Here is an 18,905-nt window from a genome sequence, read left to right as displayed (position 1 = left end):
GCTGACTTGCAATTCTAACTGAATGGTTCTGTAAGTTGGTATGAACGAAGTGCCCTTAGATAACAGATTCATTTCGTGCTTTGTGAGCGTCACATCGGAGATGTTGATGATCAAGTGTTCTTTTTCTTGTTGTCCTTCTTTGTGCTCCGAGTGCTGGGGTCTTCTTACCCCTGTTCTTCCCCCCCTTCCCACCTCCTCACCCCTTACCCGCCACCCTCCTCCCTCCCTTCCCCCCACCTCAGCCCTCTCCCAGCATGTGATTAACCTCACCTCAGCACCAGTATCTCGTTGCACATCACGTCCTCGCACGCGGCCTTAATTCATTTTTTTTAAATTCACCGCTGGTTGCAAACATTTTCTTAGCGCTATGTCTTTATCTTTATGTTTATAGAAGCTCCTAGATGAAGGGCACGCAGCCCGAAATGCATTGGAGCTACCGTATGTAAATGCATTAATGAATAATTGAAAATATTGGAAAAAAGTGAAATTCACGTAATGTTATCATGAAGCACAATGATGATGTGAACTAACGAACAATTAAAACCGTAAAACAAACCAGGATTCTTGTCTTACGAGAACCCAAGGAGTGCCCACTTTCCAGGGATTACACTATTTGCTGATGGTGTCACATTATCAGGATCTATCTTGAGAAGTGCCTAGGACGGACACTTCACCTGGTGGAGCACCCGACCTATTTACCCTTCATAAGAAACTTCTTTTTTATTTGTGAAAAACAACTTATTAGCTGTGCGTCATCCACCCCTTGCAAAGACATTTAGAAATATGTCTGGTACGTGCTATGATATTGCAATTTTTTCTATGGAAAAGTACTAGGGCTAATACATTGCATTACAGTGGAAAGTCCCAAAAGCTGCCTAATTAAGACACGTGGTCAGCAACAGTATATTTCAGTCTATAAATGGTATAGCGCAACCTAGGCCTTTGCTAACTGGTCAAGAATTCGATGCTTAATTTGTGTTACGTGCATTGTGATGCTGTATCCTCTGATGGTTTGTGTCAATAAAAGCTGTCAGAGACGTCACTTCTTTGGGCACTCAGCAGCTATGCTGACTGTCTCCGTGCTGCACATATTTGTATTATCTTGTCATCTATAATACATTTTCTCTAGCATATGTGCTGACTGCTATTATTTTATTTAGGCTGCCACAGTAGTGTGCTATGAGAGTCTTTTACATCTTCGACACTTGTAAAGTCTCAACAGATTTCAGTCTATTTAACGTGCAGTATATTTCCTTCTTTATATCTTCATATTATGCCTCAGTGTCGTGTGTTTTTATTCCTGTTGTTGTTTTTCCTCCTATTGGATGGTACTGGCTTCCTCATAGAAAAACCCTACAGATTGTTGCGTGATGTTTTTTGTCTTGTACCTACTTTAATTAAAGAGCAAAAACTGCACTGACAGCATGCTGCACCGAGAATGTGTCTTATTGTAAGTGCTGTCTCTGAGCAGCATGTTCACTGGTGGTCCAGTGGTTAGGATTTGGTGCTCTCACTGCTGCGGCCTGTGCAATGTGTCATTACACACGAGTCCCATGTGAAAGGCCCTGCATCACTCCTTATGCCTGCTTGAAGCAGGTGTACGGATTTGACGCAGTCAAGTTGTTAAAGTGTCGCAGTCAAATCGCATAGATTACTCTGCGCCACTTCTACATGGTTTTCCTGAGTTGGAACGCCAAACCTGCATGCACTATACCTGATGCGGGTATACTGTAGAGAAGTGGTTTACAAAGTGACACATCTGCCTAGATGCGTTACTTTGTAAATATGGCGCAGTGCGGTGCATTTTTAAGCTGCCTCAGCGTCACAATAGGGGATGCAACTGCAGCGTCAGGGCCTCATAAATAAGGCCCTGATGACTTCATTTACGAGGTTTGCTGTGTGCAGCACTCCCAAATAAAAAGACAAAATGAGGAGAAATAAAGATATTTCTCCTCGTTGTACCTCGGTACGTTTTTGGCGCTGCCTCAGAGTTACAATTTCTTGTAAGGCAGGGGCAGTGTCAAAAAGCCATGGATGTGGCTGGGATCGCTCCCCAGTAACACCATGCGTTAAAGGGAACGATATTTACGAGGCAGCATTAAGCCAAAAAAAAGTGGCTTAGTGCTGCTTCGTAAATATGGATCAGGCTGCTGCGCCACGGAATGTCACAAAAAGAAACATTTCAGCGGTGCAAGAGCCTAATCAATAAGGCCCTGGATGTTTTGAAAAGTGGAAGAATAAAAAAAGAATTGAGACATTTTTCGTTGGAATTTGATTGGAACTCACTTCATTTGTGGTGCATCATTAGTTGTGTTTTGAGTATATCTGACCACCCTTGGGCAGCAATTGCATTTAATGAATGCACACATTTCTCATTAATACAAATATTATTATATTATTATACATTGTGGATGTTTGACCTGCGATGGGCAAGCCCAGCACAAAGGGGGTAGCTTGGCACAAGTGACAAGGCGAGTGAAGGCTGTAGTGTTAAGCCGGCTTTGACCCAATAATAACCCCCTGTGCAGCCACACCAAAAAGAAGGACACCACACCACTGCTGTAGAAAATACGATTCCTTTATATAAAAATTTGTGAGGGAAAGTTCGATTTTAAAAGCACAAATACATTTCCTTCAGTATCAATTTCGGGGACTCAGTTCAAGAATAAATATCATAAATAATGTCACAAATAAGTAGCATTAATAAATAGGATAGATTTCACAAATAAACATTGGTCAATAAATAGCGTCAATAAATAGTATAAATATCACGAATAAATATTGTTCAATATATAGAATAAATAGGATAACTATTACAATTGCACACAGAATCAATACTGGTTCGTTTTGGCTTATCAAACACTTGTATGTTCTGGTATCGCTGCCACCAATTAATTACTTCAAAGACATTGCATTTGCCAAATGTTTCAATAAGGAAAGATTACTCTTACAGTTTGTGCTGATTAGGGCATACAGGTTTTCCTCTGAGTACTGAATTACTTTTGGGACTCTTTTGGGACCACCCAGGGTGTATGCGCGTGAATCTAAAAGGCAAGGAAACACAGTGAACACTTCATTTCGCTTTCGGCTGCCACCGGGGGAAGACCTCTGTTGCCGGTGGAGTCAATGTGCGCGTAGGGGCTTCCAGGCACTGTTAGTACTCGGGCCGCACCAGTTCAAAGTCTGTAGACTGACGAACGGGCTGCCGGCAGAGTCGCACAACCTTCGCGCTGTTCTAAGCAATGCCGGTTCACAGTTCTTTCCCAACGCTGCACCCCACCTCACAACGGCTGCAATCGGGGAACGATGTAGTCGGGCACAGTTCTCCTCTCGTCAGCGACAGGGTTCCCAGGGGCTCCGTGGACCTCCCACCGACTTCCTTCTTCGGGATGGTTCCCGCCCACAGCTACAACTCCTGGGTCACAGAGGAGGGGCAGAGACGCTAGTCCCGCCCAAGGAAGGCCGGCCTTTCCCCTCCCCGGCGCACCACCTCACCTTCAATATGCGCAGGAAGCGCTCTACGCTGATGGGGCTCGGAGACGTCTGAGCTCCTCACTGGAGGCGCCTGTCACGAAGGGGGGGCACTTCAAGGATCGCGGTCGCGGCGAACTTGCTCTCGCCTCGCGACTCGTGAAATCAGTCACGATTCACCACCGGGGGGGGGGGGGCGGGGAGGCACACGACTCGGCCAAAGTCTTTGGGGCAATTGAGGCACTCGCTGGGCAGGCGCTGTAGGCGCTAGATCGTTACACACGCAGCTGACTGGAACGCCAGTCAGGGTCAACGCTAGGAGCCTTAGCCACTCTACTGCCTGCGCTACCAGCCTCCTCAGGGGTCAACAGGGCAGGTGTCAATCTGGTGTCAAGTCAGGAATCTAATCTAATCTGCATCTTCTATCTTAATCTCATCTAATCTAAAATGGCCGCCAGGTACTGGACCTTATATAGCCAGTGCCCTGGGGTACTGGCACGAGCCAGAAGGTTCTAGAACCTTCTCTGGCTGTGACAATGACATGGCACTCTTGAGGGGTATTTTGGACACTTAGAGCCACCGTACTGTGGTTCTAGAGCAGCCATTTTGTGTACCTAAGGAAAATAAAGGAATTCCTGTCAGAAATGCGCGCCAAACAAAGGGCGCCAAAACCTCAAAAGGCCAGGGTTCATGAAGGCTCCAATGGGAGTCACTTCACATGAGGAAAAAGGGTGTCCACCATTTTAGGTCCATTTATACAGGTTGACAACCCCAGTTTGTAATGCCACAGGTTTGGGCCAGGCACCTTGTAAATAGGTGCCACAAACCTTGTGAGCAACTGGGCGTCAAGGAACATCTAACCCCATGAAACAACACATAAAAAGTCCTGGTAGACAAAGAAAAGCGACAAATTTTGGGAGGTACAGGGGAACAAAAGAAATCATAGTGGTGAGGGGACTCTCAGAAGCAGACGGGTCTAACAGTGGACAAGAGGGAGGTACGGTATCCATGGCTCGTTGACCAATTTCCTTGTAGAATTGCTTATTTATGAGATGCCGGCACCGCCGGGTCGTCACTTTTTTTGGCGCTCCAATGGCTCACGCCCCTCAATCATATCTATGAGGCAACGCAAAGTCACTTTGTGGGGCGTTGCATGGCCTCATAGATATGGAGTAAGACAAAGCGGCACAAGTGACTGTGTTGCCGTACTCTGCGGTAGGAATCATTCCATGGGTGTTGATGGTGGGTTTTCCCACGCAATACCCATGGATTTTGATGCTGCCCCAGATTAACTTAATCACATGAACCAGGGGCAGCGCCAAAACCGTACACCTTCCCAAAGTAGGAATAAAGAGCAGAAATATTTGTATTTCTCTTGATTTTTTCCTCTTTCCATGTGTACTGTATTCTGCAGCCTACTGGGGAAATGCCCAGTGGAATAAAAGGCCTGTCTGGCTGTGCCAAGGTGTAGGAGAGTAGGGTCTGCAATCCTATGATCACCCAGATTTTTGCTTTTTGCTGCACTGGTTTACGACTTTCCCTGGCTGTGGGCCTGCTAATCAGACCCACAGCCTAGCTGTTCTCTCTATCCAAATTGTACTCAGGTACTGAATTGGCACTGGGCCCTCTCCAAGTCCCTGTACCCAGGGCTGAGGTGTACCCAGAAGTCTCCCAGGGGCTGAAGCATGTATTATGCCACCCCTGGGCTGACTAACTAAACTGACACAACTGGCTGCACGACAGCTGGGGCAAGGTGGTGTACTCACCCTTTGCTTTAGATATAGTATACCTATATCTAACCCTAAAATGGACACACAGATCTCCTGTCACTCCTATGGCAGGCCTTAACAATCCTGAAGGCAGAGTGCTTGGAATCGTGTGAGATGGTGCTCTGGCATGAGCTGAGCCTGTCTGCTGCTTTCGGGATCCATCCCTTAGCCGTTTCCATGATATTGCATACCATATACTCTTAAGTGCATTATAATCCTCGCGGTTATATGCCAACTCTGGTATCGCTTTATCAAAACATGTCGAGTAAGGTGTCATACGAATTGGAATACTAACCCCTCGCCAATTCTGGCGACGGGGTTAGCATTCCACCCTTCTAGAGGGACACGACATGTATGTAACCCCTAACCCCGGTTAAAGTCAAACAGAGCCTCAGCTCCACAAAATGGATGCTGCCAACGAGACACAAGTCTGCCCTCCTGCTGCTGGGAGTCCTCCCAGAGCAGGAGATAAGGACAAAGGGTTTCCTGCCAGGGGCGGTGCCAGCACCGTCCCAGACAGGGTTTTGTGTATTGTAGGTAGGCAGGGCTTTAGAGGAAGGTGACTGCACGTGGCACCCCGGTGCTCACTGTGCATAGGCTGGCTGGAACCAGTTCCAGGGTCACTCCAGACCCTGTGCTGGGGAAAAGCCCGCCAAGGAAGTGGGTGTAACCACCCCCCTCCTAGTCCCACCCCTAGGGCAGGACTTAGTCGCGTGCCAGCCCCTTTTTACAGGATAAAGGTAGGAACTGGCCCCCTTCCAAATCAGATCATCTTTGAATCCTGAAACTACTTTCCACGAAAGGAACTCAAGACTTCTTCCTAAGATTTCTCCCTTGTGACTAAGGAGTAGTCACCCTGCATCCGCAGGCACCATCTTAAGAACACTGCGGTCTGCTGCAAGTCTCTCCTCCGGATCAAGACTGCCCAGCTCAACGAGAACCGGCTTCCCTGGCACCTCTGACCTCTACCTACATCATCAGTCACGCTGAGATTCGTGGGTGTGACGAGACCTCGAGGGACCGGCCATCTTCAAGACTGCACGACTTCTGCACAGCAAGCCCGCCGAGTAATTTCCTGGTGAGTGCTTTGGGGTCCGAGAAGCCCCGACCCTGAGCAGCTCCAGCACCGAAGAGTAGCCCCCCAGCATCTCCACGATCGGCGTGGGGCCCTTCTGCTTTTTGCTGCTCACCGCGTTGTTTGGCTACTAGCCTGCTGGCTTGTGGCCTCCTGAACGACGCCCGACGACATCACTGCTGCTAGTCTGGTTGCTCCAGACTGGCCCTTGCTCCCTTCCAGAAGAGGAGCACTCCGGACCCTCCTGGTCCACTCAAGACGCCATTTTGAGTCCACCGCGTGGGCTTGAATTAGCCAAGGCTTGTTGCCCAATCCTGGGTGACTTCGACGCCGACAGCTTCATCCATCGTGGGACAGCTCGCCTCTCCATCCTGGTCGCCGACAACGCCTCCTGGTCCGTGAGATCTGCAGAGCCAGCGTCGCCCACTCACCTAGTCGAGGTGACTTCGCCCGGTGCCATCCTGGTGCCCACTTAATCACTGGCTAGTGATTCAAGAACTTGGTCCCCTCTGCTTTCAGGTTTTCTTCTTCCTTGATCCAGGCTTGGATCCATCGAACTTTCCTTCACTGGTCGCCTGCCAGCAACTTCCTTCTTCCAGGCTCCTGGTCCGGCAACGAGATTCCCGACGTCTTTTCAGACCTATGCAGCTGCAGCCCCTGGGCTAGGTAACTTCGGCACTTCGGTGTCCCAGCATAGCCTCACTATCCTAGGGTCAGGATCCACTGTCGTTTTCTTCCTACCAGGTCGGGTTCGCCCGTGAACACTAACTTTGCCTTTACTAGCTCCCATAGACTTTGTCCCGCATCCCGCGTGAGAGTGCACACTCTGCACCCGAGTCCCCTAGGCCTCCTAGAAGTAATCTAACGATTCTATAGTCAAGTCCTAGCGATTCCAAAGCCTATTAGTACTGTACTTACCTGCTAGTAATTTCGCATTCCACTTTTAGAATATATGGTTTTTCGTGCCCCTCGGGCATTTGTGTATAACGTGCTAACTTAAGTATTTTCGTAAGAGTTTTGTTGTGTGCCTAGCACCCTGTCCTCATAAAGAGTACAGGGTTGTTGTGATTCTAATAAATACATTGTTTATTTTCATAACACTTGTGTGGTGTCCTTTCACTGGGTGTTCAAGGGGTAATGTGATGGTAAAACAGCTGGCTTAACACGCCCTCTAGAGTCTTAGCCTTAGACTGCTCGTATCCATGCTACTAGGATAGCTGGTCTATAAGGTTGACTTACAACCAATCATCAATAAGGGTTGTTTGGACTGATATATAGTGATCACTAGAATAGTGAACACTGCACATCAGGCCAACTTCTCACATTGGTGAGCAGCGCTTGGGATTTGAGCTTGCTGTTGTTTTACCACACATGCCCTAAGAATATCTTGTGAAAGATCACATAAGTACTAAAGGTACATATAACTTAGCTTAGAATACTCTGAGTTCTACTGAACCAGCTGTTGTAGCTCCTAGGGCCTAGCACACCCTAAACTACAACTCTAGCAAGGGATCAGTAGGCAAACATATAGTGTAGGTAAGTGCACCACTTACACCTCACTAGAAAAGCATGTCTACCCAGGGAGATTCTACTGAGACTCCCCTGGTCAGTGTTGACCCTGCACAGGTCACTTCAAGATATGCAGCTCTCAGTTTCCAGGAGATGAGACAGATCTGTGTCTCCAGAAAACTGAAGCAGGGGTCTAACCCCACCATTCCCTTTCTGATAGGTCTCTTAGAGACATATGATGCCAGAAAGCTTTCTCAATTACATGAGAACATGCCAGCCTTAGAGGGAACCTCTGGGGATCCAGACCTCCCCAACACTGCTACTGCAGTTGAGGAGGAGGAGGATCAGGAGGAACTCTCTGGGGATGAGGTAGACAAAGGTCTTGAGGTAGTCAGAAGGCTAACCAGGACCAACTTAGACTTACTTGGGCTAGGATCTGGGGGACCCCCAGTACTAACCCGAAGTGGGCCTAACCTTGGAGTTAGGAGAGATAGATCTCTTTCTAGGGACTCCAATAGATCTCTGCACTCTAATGCCTCTTCTCAGGGGAGAAGGAATCCTCCACAGAGGAGATTTACTTCCCCTCAGAGAAGGGAGCATGAAGCTAGGATGAGACAAGCTGAACTGAGGATTGAAAGGGAAGAAATTGCCCTGGCCAAAGAGAAGCTTGCCCTGGCAAGAGAGCAGCAGATGAGTGGGTTAGCTCCCACTGGTGGCAGCAATCTCCCAAGAGATAGAGAGAAGGGTTTAGATACTAAACACCTGACTAAAATAGTGCCCCCCTTTAAGCAAGGGGATGATATCCAGAAATGGATGGCTGCTCTGGAGAGGGCCTGCACTGTGCAGTGCATTCCCCAGAGTCAGTGGGCAGCTATACTGTGGCTCTCCTTTGATGGTAAAGGTAGAGATAAGCTCCTCACTACAAGAGTAGAGGATGCCAACAATTACCAGGTCCTGAAGAATACACTGGTTGATGGGTTTGGTTTAACCACTGAGCAGTACAGGTTGCTGTTCAGAGACACCCAGAAAACTCAGTCTCAGGACTGGTCTGACTTTGTGGATTGTGCCACTAAGGCTTTGGAGGGCTGGTTGCTGGGTAGCAAGGTTACAGATTACACAGGATTGTATAATCTAATGATGAGAGAACAAATTTTAAACAATTGTCAGAACCAGTTGTTGCACCAGCACCTTGTTGATTCAGATATGACCTCTCCCCAAGAATTGGGAAAGAAGGCAGACAAATGGGTCAGGACAAGGATCAAGCAGAACCAGAACCAGAACCAGAACCAGGGTGGTCAGAAGAAAGCAGACCAGAAGGGTAATGTTAAGAATGAGCAAAATGACCAGAAGTCTTCACCAGGTCCCCAACAAACCAAAGAGGGTGGGGGTCAGGCTTCCCAGAAGAAGAAGACTCAAGAAGGCCAGTCAAAAAGGTGGTGCCAGTACTGCAAAAGTAAATCTCACTGGTTTAGTGAGTGCACCAAAAGAGGAGGACAAACTCCTGCCACTACAGCCCCTAAGGCAACTGCACCCCCTAGTACAGTCAGTAGTGGTAGTGTACCTCCCAAGGCATTAGTTGGGTTAACCTTGGGTACTGAGGGGTCTGACAACTTAGTTGGCACACTCACTCAGGCTGTCCTTGTCTGTACAGGGGATATGGATATGCCCCCTGAAATAAGTCCCAATACTTTGGGCAAATACAGGCAGACACCTTTGATAAATGGCAAAATGGCTCAGGCCTATAGGGACACTTGTGCCAGTGTCACCATGGTGACACCTAACTTTGTGGACCCTGGACAGATCATGCCAGGTACTGATTTCCTGGTGACCAATGCCAGCAATGTCACTACTAGTCATAGTGTGGCAATTGTGGCTTTCTCCTGGGGTGGAGTGAAGGGACAAAAGAAAGTTGTAGTCAGTTCAGACCTCCCAGTTGATTGTTTGTTGGGCAATGATTTGGAGTCATCACAATGGTCAGAAGTGGAGCAGAGGACTCACATGGAAATGTTAGGCTTGCCAGCACATGTGCTTGCTGTGACTAGGTCACAGGCCAGAAAATGCCCCACTGAACAGGTGCTGGATCCTGAAATGATGGACCAGACACCTTCCAAGAAGAAGAGCAGTAAGGGTAAGGCTTTGCCTTCCCCCTTACCCCAGGTTGAGGATCAAGTCTCTGAGGAGGCTGATCTGAGAGAACTGAGGGAAACTGAGCCTAAAGAGCTTGAACTTGATCAAGTTGAGTTTCTGGGCTCAGGGGGACCCTCCAGAGCAGACCTGGGGAAGGAACAGTTGAGCTGCCCTTCCCTTGAACCCCTCAGACAGCAGGCTGCTGCTGAGGCTGCAGGGAATGCCACAGGTGCCCACAGGGTATACTGGGAAGATGGACTCCTGTACTCTGAGTCAAGAGACCCCAAGCCTGGTGCAACCAGGAGGCTGGTCATCCCCTTGTCTCTGAGAGGTTTCCTTCTCACCTTGGCCCATGAGATTCCCCTTGCAGGTCACTTAGGTCAGACAAAGACTTGGGACAGGCTTGTCTCACACTTTCACTGGCCCCATATGAATGAGAATACCAAGGAGTTTTGTCGCTCCTGTGTCACTTGCCAAGCCAGTGGTAAGTCAGGTGGCACAACAAAGGCCCCCCTCATACCACTACCTGTGGTGGGGGTTCCCTTTGAAAGAGTGGGGATTGACATTGTTGGTCCAATGGAACCCCAGACAGCATCAGGGCACAAGTTTATACTGGTGGTGGTGGATCATGCCACCAGGTATCCTGAAGCTATTCCCCTTAGGACCACTACAGCACCTGTAGTGGCAAGAGCCCTAGTTGGAGTGTTCTCCAGAGTGGGTTTCCCTAAGGAGGTCGTTTCTGACAGAGGTACAAACTTCATGTCAGGATATCTGACTGCAATGTGGAAGGAGTGTGGTGTGAACTACAAGTTCACCACACCCTACCACCCACAATGCAATGGGCTTGTTGAGAGATTCAACAGGACCCTGAAAGGGATGATTCATGGACTACCTGAAACTCTTAGGAGAAGATGGGATGTCCTGATCCCCTGCCTCTTGTTTGCTTACAGAGAGGTCCCACAGCAGGGGGTTGGCTACAGCCCTTTTGAGCTTCTGTATGGGCATCCTGGAAGAGGACCCCTGTGTTTGGTGAAGGAAGGATGGGAGAGACCTCTCAAAAAGCCTGCAACCAACATAGTGGACTATGTACTTGGTCTCCGCTCCAGGATGGCTGAGTACATGGAAAAGGCATCTAAAAACCTTGAGGCCAGCCAGGAACTTCAAAAAGCTTGGCATGACCAAAAGGCTGTTCTGACTGTGTACCAGCCAGGACAGAAGGTGTGGGTGCTGGAGCCAGTGGCCCCAGCAGCTCTGAAAGACAAATGGTCTGGGCCCCACACCATCATTGAGCAAAAGGGAGAGGTTACCTACTTGGTGGACCTTGGAACTCCCAGGAGCCCTCTCAGAGTGCTCCATGTTAACAGGCTCAAAGCATATGTTGACAGGAAGGACATGAGCTTGCTCATGGCCACAGATGAGGGACAGGAGGAAGAGAGTGACCCTCTCCCAGACCTGCTCACTCAGAATCCTGATGATGGATCAGTTGATGGTGTTGTCTTTTGTGGCAGCCTCACTGAACATCAGCAACAGGATTGCAGGCAAGTTCTGCAATCCTACAGACATATGTTCTCTCTGACACCCAGCCAAACTGATTGGTGTACCCATGATGTTGACACTGGAGATAGTCTGCCTGTCAAGAGTAAAATCTACAGACAGCCTGATCATGTTAGAGACTGCATCAAAACTGAAGTGCAGAAAATGTTGGAGCTGGGAGTCATTGAGCCCTCAGATAGCCCTTGGGCTAGCCCAGTAGTTCTAGTGCCAAAGCCTCACACCCAGGGTGGTAAGAAAGAGATGAGGTTTTGCGTAGACTACAGAGGCCTCAATGCAGTCACTAAGACTGATGCCCACCCAATACCAAGAGCAGATGAACTTATAGATAAATTGGCTTCTGCCAACTTCTTAAGTACATTTGATTTGACAGCTGGGTATTGGCAAATCAGGTTAGCTGAGGAGGCCAAACCCAAGACAGCATTTTCTACCCCTGGAGGGCATTATCAATTTGTGGTAATGCCCTTTGGACTGAAAAATGCACCTGCCACCTTCCAAAGGTTGGTGAATCAAGTCCTCACTGGGCTGGATGACTTCTGTGCAGCATATCTAGACGATATTGCTGTCTTTAGCTCCACCTGGGAGGATCACCTGGTCCACCTGAGGAAAGTGTTAGAGGCCCTGCAAAAGGCAGGCCTCACTATCAAGGCCACAAAGTGCCAGATAGGGCAGACACAGGTTGTATACCTGGGCCACCTTGTAGGTGGAGGCCAGGTTCAGCCACTGGAGAGTAAGATACAGGCCATCAAGGACTGGACTCCTCCAATCACCCAGACTCAGGTTCGAGCTTTCTTGGGCCTGACTGGGTACTATAGGAAGTTTGTCAGAAATTATGGGTCCATAGTGACCCCTCTTAATGACCTGACAAGCAAAAAGATGCCAAAGAAAGTTCAGTGGACAGCAAGCTGTCAGAAAGCATTCAATGACCTAAAGCAGGCCATGTGCACAGCACCTATCCTAAAGAGTCCAGATTACTCCAAGCCATTCATTGTCCAAACAGATGCTTCTGAGTTGGGTGTGGGGGCTGTTCTGTCTCAACTGAATTTTGATGGTAATGATCAGCCTATTGCTTTCATTAGTAGGAGGTTGACACCCAGAGAGAAAAATTGGTCAGCTATTGAGAGGGAGGCCTTTGCTGTGGTCTGGGCCCTGAAGAAGCTGAGGGCCTACTTGTTTGGCACTCACTTCACCATTCAGACAGACCATAAGCCCCTCTTGTGGCTAAATCAGATGAAGGGTGAAAACCCTAAACTGCTTAGGTGGTCCATTTCCCTACAGGGGATGGATTTTACAGTGGAGCATAGACCTGGTACTGATCACAGCAATGCTGATGGGCTCTCCAGGTATTTCCACTTAGAGCAAGAAGACTCACCTGGTCAAGGTTAGTTTATTGTCCCAAAGTTTGGGGGGGGGGTCATGTAGGAGAGTAGGGTCTGCAATCCTATGATCACCCAGATTTTTGCTTTTTGCTGCACTGGTTTACGACTTTCCCTGGCTGTGGGCCTGCTAATCAGACCCACAGCCTAGCTGTTCTCTCTATCCAAATTGTACTCAGGTACTGAATTGGCACTGGGCCCTCTCCAAGTCCCTGTACCCAGGGCTGAGGTGTACCCAGAAGTCTCCCAGGGGCTGAAGCATGTATTATGCCACCCCTGGGCTGACTAACTAAACTGACACAACTGGCTGCACGACAGCTGGGGCAAGGTGGTGTACTCACCCTTTGCTTTAGATATAGTATACCTATATCTAACCCTAAAATGGACACACAGATCTCCTATCAGTCACTCCTATGGCAGGCCTTAACAATCCTGAAGGCAGAGTGCTTGGAATCGTGTGAGATGGTGCTCTGGCATGAGCTGAGCCTGTCTGCGGCTTTCGGGATCCATCCCTTAGCCGTTTCCATGATATCGCATACCATATACTCTTAAGTGCATTATAATCCTCGCGGTTATATGCCAACTCTGGTATCGCTTTATCAAAACATGTCGAGTAAGGTGTCATACGAATTGGAATACTAACCCCTCGCCAATTCTGGCGACGGGGTTAGCATTCCACCCTTCTAGAGGGACACGACATGTATGTAACCCCTAACCCCGGTTAAAGTCAAACAGAGCCTCAGCTCCACAAAATGGATGCTGCCACCGAGACACAAGTCTGCCCTCCTGCTGCTGGGAGTCCTCCCAGAGCAGGAGATAAGGACAAAGGGTTTCCTGCCAGGGGCGGTGCCAGCACCGTCCCAGACAGGGTTTTGTGTATTGTAGGTAGGCAGGGCTTTAGAGGAAGGTGACTGCACGTGGCACCCCGGTGCTCACTGTGCATAGGCTGGCTGGAACCAGTTCCAGGGTCACTCCAGACCCTGTGCTGGGGAAAAGCCCGCCAAGGAAGTGGGTGTAACCACCCCCCTCCTAGTCCCACCCCTAGGGCAGGACTTAGTCGCGTGCCAGCCCCTTTTTACAGGATAAAGGTAGGAACTGGCCCCCTTCCAAATCAGATCATCTTTGAATCCTGAAACTACTTTCCACGAAAGGAACTCAAGACTTCTTCCTAAGATTTCTCCCTTGTGACTAAGGAGTAGTCACCCTGCATCCGCAGGCACCATCTTAAGAACACTGCGGTCTGCTGCAAGTCTCTCCTCCAGATCAAGACTGCCCAGCTCGACGAGAACCGGCTTCCCTGGCACCTCTGACCTCTACCTACATCATCAGTCACGCTGAGATTCGTGGGTGTGACGAGACCTCGAGGGACCGGCCATCTTCAAGACTGCACGACTTCTGCACAGCAAGCCAGCCGAGTAATTTCCTGGTGAATGCTTTGGGGTCCGAGAAGCCCCGACCCTGAGCAGCTCCAGCACCGAAGAGTAGCCCCCCAGCATCTCCACGATCGCCGTGGGGCCCTTCTGCTTTTTGCTGCTCACCGCGTTGTTTGGCTACTAGCCCGCTGGCTTGTGGCCTCCTGAACGACGCCCGACGACATCACTGCTGCTAGTCTGGTTGCTCCAGACTGGCCCTTGCTCCCTTCCAGAAGAGGAGCACTCCGGACCCTCCTGGTCCACTCAAGACGCCATTTTGAGCCCACCGCGTGGGCTTGAATTAGCCAAGGCTTGTTGCCCAATCCTGGGTGACTTCGACGCCGACAGCTTCATCCATCGTGGGACAGCTCGCCTCTCCATCCTGGTCGCCGACAACGCCTCCTGGTCCGTGAGATCTGCAGAGCCAGCGTCGCCCACTCACCTAGTGACTTCGCCCGGTGCCATCCTGGTGCCCACTTAATCACTGGCTAGTGATTCAAGAACTTGGTCCCCTCTGCTTTCAGGTTTTCTTCTTCCTTGATCCAGGCTTGGATCCATCGAACTTTCCTTCACTGGTCGCCTGCCAGCAACTTCCTTCTTCCAGGCTCCTGGTCCGGCAACGAGATTCCCGACGTCTTTTCAGACCTATGCAGCTGCAGCCCCTGGGCTAGGTAACTTCGGCACTTCGGTGTCCCAGCATAGCCTCACTATCCTAGGGTCAGGATCCACTGTCGTTTTCTTCCTACCAGGTCGGGTTCGCCCGTGAACACTAACTTTGCCTTTACTAGCTCCCATAGACTTTGTCCCGCATCCCGCGTGAGAGTGCACACTCTGCACCCTAGGCCTCCTAGAAGTAATCTAACGATTCTATAGTCAAGTCCTAGCGATTCCAAAGCCTATTAGTACTGTACTTACCTGCTAGTAATTTCGCATTCCACTTTTAGAATATATGGTTTTTCGTGCCCCTCGGGCATTTGTGTATAACGTGCTAACTTAAGTATTTTCGTAAGAGTTTTGTTGTGTGCCTAGCACCCTGTCCTCATAAAGAGTACAGGGTTGTTGTGATTCTAATAAATACATTGTTTATTTTCATAACACTTGTGTGGTGTCCTTTCACTGTGTGTTCAAGGGGTAATGTGATGGTAAAACAGCTGGCTTAACACGCCCTCTAGAGTCTTAGCCTTAGACTGCTCGTATCCATGCTACTAGGATAGCTGGTCTATAAGGTTGACTTACAACCAATCATCAATAAGGGTTGTTTGGACTGATATATAGTGATCACTAGAATAGTGAACACTGCACATCAGGCCAACTTCTCACACAAGGACAGCGGACACTCCCTGAAGGGGAAAGGTGTCTTTCCTTTGTAGGAATGCACCAGTGATTGAGATTGGACAAATGTCACAGACACAGCCCGTCACACCCAAAAGAGTGAGCATGTAACCCTGATGGCCTCTCACTCTGCTCTGGAGCTTACACCATCTGCGCCCTTCCTGACTAGGCATTATCTCTTATTAGACACTAAAAATAAGCACCAGCAGTGTGGGCCCTAGCGTCGCATTAGTGCGTTTTACTGAGTATCTTTTAAACTTGTACGCTCTACTTTTCGTGACCTCACATTCTTAGAAGCAACAACTATTGAGCAACCAAAATCTAGGTATTTTTCTCATGACAGTCTGCCTCGACACACTGACGAGATGAATCAGGGGGTACTATACCACCCAGGGGAAGAGACTGATTCCCCAGAAGGAGACTGAATCAGATGGTACACTAAACACCATTCGAAATATATGGTATTGGGATACAGAACCCTGGTGTAGTCCTCAGGGACGAAACGCGTTGACTGGGCTGATTGGAAAAAAGTGTTGTTCTGAAAAATGAACAGAAGTTGGATAATGAAACGTAATTGCAAGACTCCTGAAAATTGAATATTGTGGAATTGCATCATATTGGATATGTTGCTGGATTTTTTGATGGCTTGAAGCTAGGCTGAAAATAAATTAACATAAGTTAGACTCCTTTTTAATTGTTTTTTGATGTTTTCTTATTAGTGCTTTGCTGTGACGTTATAACCCTTTAGTGTCTGTTGTCTTAATTGGACTGAAATAGACTTTATGAATTAAAAAAATGTAACCCATCTGCTATGGATCCATTAATAATGTAGAATGATCCCTTTCGGAGAAATACATGTTCTTGCTTTCCTAATGTAAACGCTTCAGGCTTGAGTGAAATAGGAATTAAACTTTTATAAACTTGACAGACTCAGGGCATCATTTACAAGCCCCTTGCGCCCCCGCTCCATCACTTTGTTTGACGCAGAGGCGGCGCAATCAGTGCACCACACTGTGCCATATCTACAAACTGACGTTGCGTCCAGTGTATCAGTTTGTAGAGCACTGCGGTACATTATACTTGCGCCAGGTATAAAGTATGCTGGGTAGGTGTTTCCACACAAAAAGCTGTGTAGAGCGGGAGCAGTGAGATTTACATTTCACTGCGTCACTCTGTGATTTCACTGAGTTAAAATCCTTTTGTATGCTCCAACCAGGCGTAAGGAGTGACGCAGGGCTTTTGCAATGGGCTTTGCCTATGTGATCTGACGCATTACTGGAGTTGCATCTGTTTTATGAGCAACTCCAGCAATGCATCACTTTTGCGCCAACAGATGTGTCAGAATTTCTGACGCATCTGTTAATCTGTGCGCCATGGAGCGCTGTACTGTAAATACAGCGCATCCATAGTGTCGCATTTGATGCAGATGCAAGGAAACTGATGCATCAATGCTGATGCGACAGTTTTTTGTAAATGAGGCCCTCAATGTGTGATCCTCTCACACAATATTACGCAGAGGTGTGTGGTGGATGTTTCCATCTCTTTGTAGTTTTGAATAAAAGGAAGCAGGTATTTGCTGAAAGAAGAATATCTGAGTCAGGAGACCCTGCCATGGAGCGTCCATCTGTCCTCTGGGAGTTCTTGTGGCTAAGGAGGGGACAGACAAAAATGATATAATATACCGGTACAGTCCTAGCAGAGATCAACACACCATACACAAAATGTACCTCCGTATTTCACAGCTGGCTCGTTGGTCTAGGGGTATGATTCTCGCTTAGGGTGCGAGAGGTCCCGGGTTCAAATCCCGGACGAGCCCTCTTTTCCTTTTATAAAGTCATATTTCAATAAATGGATACTTTCAAAAGGTGCGATTAACAAAAAAGTGACTTTGAAATAACCAGGGTTGGTTTTGCATTTGATTACAAACATACCCTGACGCACTCAAAGGAAGAACGTGAGCCCTGCATCACCGATCCAGATGCAGAAACAGCTGGGGGAGGGGGTGGGGCTGAGCCCTGCACCACCGAGCCAGATGCAGAAACAGCTGGGGGAGGGGGCGGGGCAGCGACCCCGCCACATCAGCAGCCAGGAGGTGTTTGTTTTTATGTCACTCGCGTTGAAGCTGAGAACAGGGGTTGGAAACTTTTATTGAAACCAAACTCGGAGACAGAAAGGTGAGCCGTGGGGGTGCACACTGGACACTTCAGCAGGGCTGAGACCCCATCCAGACACTAGGGGGTGTCTCTGAGAAGGGCCTTAGTTATATTTGAATGATCGGGTGTTTCTGTACAGAGTGAAGTTAGAAGGACGGTCTTTGCCCTCCTTCACTCTGATTGGTGCATCAGAGATGCGGGAATTCTGTGGCACTTTAAATGTCCCGTGTATTTTCTCTGGCTCAATAATTCGTATGGACGCGTTTAAAGCGCCTTGGCTCTGATTGGCGCATTCTGTGGCACAGTCACCTGGCGGGGGCATCTTTGGGTGCAGAGGTGTATTTCAAAGGCTTATTCTCTGGCACAGTCATTGTGATGTGTATTTTAGGGGTACAATAACGACCTCAGGCGCCCTTCGTAGTGATATCCTGCAGCTGTGGTTGTGATGGGCATATTCTGGGCACCAGGACCCTGCTCTGTATATTCTGTGCCAGGCTCCGGGCACTGGGAAGAAAGAGGCGCAGGCACTCACCAGAGAGAGGGGCAGGTGGATAATGAGACCCGTGAACCCGGAAACAATTCCGTGCACAAGAGCTCCAGGGTGTGTTCACTGGAACTACAACAGTCACAAAAGTGCAACAGAAGCGGCCGAAATAGCTCAGTTGGGAGAGCGTTAGACTGAAGATCTAAAGGTCCCTGGTTCGATCCCGGGTTTCGGCAGATGCCTTTTGTTGACTCAAAAATCTACCATTACAAGTTTAGAAACTTGAGAAAGAAAACGTTGAATTAACAACATTAATCTTTTTATTCTTCTGTCCTTCCTCCTCATTTTTATGATTTATACGCTTCTTGCAATGATACCTCCTTCCGGTACCATCCCTCTGTTTGTGAGTCTCACACCTCGTGCACAGGTGCACTATCCCACCGTGAGTGATGTGACTCACACACTGAAAGGCACAATCACACACGGTGAGCTGATCACCCAGTGCCTCAGAGCAGAATCTCACAGAGCCTCACGCCCAGGGCCCAATCACGCTCAATGACCTTGGACCCCATGTATTGTGACGTCCACAACGTGGAACGTATCCTCCAGCCGCGGCCCGTGCAGGTAACAGCGGTGAGGCGGCGGG

General features: G+C 48.7%; 2 non-coding genes across 2 annotated transcripts; both read left to right on the top strand.

Moving 5' to 3' along the window:
- Positions 1–17,366: 17,366 nt before the first annotated feature.
- TRNAP-AGG (transfer RNA proline (anticodon AGG)) lies at positions 17,367–17,438 on the top strand. Its single transcript has one exon. It is a non-coding gene; the product is annotated as a tRNA-Pro (tRNA).
- Positions 17,439–18,422: 984 nt separating this feature from the next.
- On the top strand, positions 18,423–18,495 carry TRNAF-GAA (transfer RNA phenylalanine (anticodon GAA)). Its single transcript has one exon. It is a non-coding gene; the product is annotated as a tRNA-Phe (tRNA).
- The last annotated feature ends 410 nt before the right edge of the window (positions 18,496–18,905 follow it).

The sequence above is a fragment of the Lissotriton helveticus genome, chromosome 1_2, assembly GCF_964261635.1.
Source record: "Lissotriton helveticus chromosome 1_2, aLisHel1.1, whole genome shotgun sequence".
Classification (NCBI taxonomy): domain Eukaryota; kingdom Metazoa; phylum Chordata; class Amphibia; order Caudata; family Salamandridae; genus Lissotriton; species Lissotriton helveticus.
This window is presented reverse-complemented; position numbering and strand designations above follow the sequence as displayed.